At 41.2% G+C, this 2,196-nt stretch overlaps 1 pseudogene; it reads right to left on the bottom strand.

The window, feature by feature from the left end:
- Positions 1 to 1,169: 1,169 nt before the first annotated feature.
- Positions 1,170 to 1,868, bottom strand: LOC129473375 (large ribosomal subunit protein uL23-like; annotated as a pseudogene).
- Between the last annotated feature and the right edge of the window lie 328 nt (positions 1,869 to 2,196).

Raw genomic sequence — 2,196 nt, 5'->3', positions numbered from 1 at the left:
TTGTAATCAAATTAGTCAGGGTTCTCCAGAAAGGCAGAATCAATAGGATATATATAGATAGACAAATGAGAGAAGATTCATTAGGGGAATTTGTTCACATAATTATGGAGGCTGAGAAGTTCCACAATAGCCTGTCTCCGAGTTGGAGAACCAGGAAAGCTGGTAGCATGGCTCGCTCCAGACACAAAGGACTCAGAATCAGGGAAGCCAGTGATGTAACACTGATTCTGAGGCCAAAGGTCTGAGACCCTGAAGTTCTGATGTCAAGGGCAAGAGAAGAAAGATGTTTCCATTTCAGAAGGAGATAATTCACCTTTTCTTTTCCTTGTTGTTCTATCTGGGCTCTCAACCAATTGGATGATGCGTGTATTCATCCATTTTTATACAGCTATGAAGAAATACCTGAGTCTGAGCAATCGATAAAGAACAAAGAGGTTTAATGGGCTGACAGTTCCACATGGCTGCAGGGGCCTCACAATCACGGCAGAAGGGGAAGCAAAGCTGTCCTTCTTCACATGGCAGCAACAAGGAGAAGTGCTGAGCCAAAGGGGAAAAGCCCCTTATAAAACCATCAGATCATGAGAACTCACTCACTGTCATGGGAACAGCATGGCAGTAACCACCACCGTGATTCAATCACCTCCCACTGGGTCCCTCCCACGACATGTAGGGATTATAGGAACTACAATTCAAGATGAGATCTGGGTGGGGGCATAGCCAAACCATATCAGTGCCCATCCACATTGGCTCATGGTTATCTCAGTGTCTTCCAGAAACACCCTCACAGATATGCCCAGAAATTGTGTTTTTCCAGCTATGTGTGTCTCTTAATCCAATTAAGTAGATATCTAAAATTAACCATCAGAATATTTATGCCCGATTCATGGCTGAAATTTCAGGATGAAAGCTATGAAATCTCTATTTGTGTTTGTATATCTATTAATGTATGTTATATATATGTGACATTTTCTTAACTCCAGATAGCATTGCAAAATTCATTTATAAAATCCTCTAAAAGTGCTCTATTCTAACTTGGCTTGGAAAAAAATAAGCGTTTATAAAGAAATATTCACCAAACCCTAGAAATATAGGAAATGATCAAATGTTTTTTAAGTTAATACGATTTGGATAAAACTTAGTAAAATAAGATTAATATAATATTTTTGGTGTAATAAAACAACTACGTCTTCAAAGTTATCACTATTGAATATAAAACAAACATAAATTCCTATTCTGCTTGAGTTCCAGTCCAATAAGCTAATATTATACTTACTAGAAACGTAAAATCTTAAAGCTTATAGATTTGATTCTAATTAATTTGTCATTCTTATGAAAAACGTTATTTTCTTATGGTGAAAAGATACACATATATTTAGAGTTAGCCAGCTGGACTCAGTTTAGATGATCCCAATTTTGTTGCAACATCCAAAGCATCACAATCAGGAGCCAGTCGAACATATGCCTTCTTCTCTTTATCAGGACAAATGAGGGTGGTGACCTTGGCCACATCACTGTCATAGCGCTTCTTCTTCACAGCCTGTTTGATCTGGCGCTTCTGGCTTTAACATCCACAATGAACACAAGCGTGTTGTTTTCTTCTATCTTCTTCACGGCCGACTCAGTGGTCAGCAGAAACTTGATGACAGCATAGTGGTCAAGCTTGTTTCTCCTGGGGGTGCTCTTCCGAGGATATCTGGGCTGCCTCTGGAGTCGCAGTGTCTTGGGCTGCCTGAAGGTGAGTGACATGCGGATCTTCTTTTTTGCGTGTGGCTGTGGACACCTTTCAACACTGCCTTCGTGGCCTTTAAAGCCTTCTCTTTGGCTTCGGCTTTAGGAGGGGCAGGAGCTTCCTTCGCTTTCGGTGCCATCTTGTGAAAAGTGAAAAGCATTATTTCAAAAATAACCTCCTCCTTATTTTCCTTCTGGCCATGCTGATGGATTGTCAGCTTCCCAGATGTGCGAGAATCTCTCCTCCCTTCCCGACATTCTCATGCTTTCCCTTTGCCTCTCAAGAACTTGCTGTCCCATCTTTCATGACAAATCTCTTCATTTTTAAGATGTAGCCCCCTTGCTCCTTCCTTAAGGATGTCTGTCTGGCTCTATTTTGGGTGACGTGCTCCTTCTGCATCTCCCGGAGCCAGCCTGTGTGTGTCAGCTACAGCATTTCTTTGCATCTCTGTGTCATATGTCACCAAA

The sequence above is a fragment of the Symphalangus syndactylus genome, chromosome 23, assembly GCF_028878055.3.
Source record: "Symphalangus syndactylus isolate Jambi chromosome 23, NHGRI_mSymSyn1-v2.1_pri, whole genome shotgun sequence".
Taxonomy (NCBI): Eukaryota; Metazoa; Chordata; class Mammalia; order Primates; family Hylobatidae; genus Symphalangus; species Symphalangus syndactylus.
Note: the sequence above shows the minus strand (reverse complement) of the source record. Positions and strands in the feature narration are given on the sequence as shown.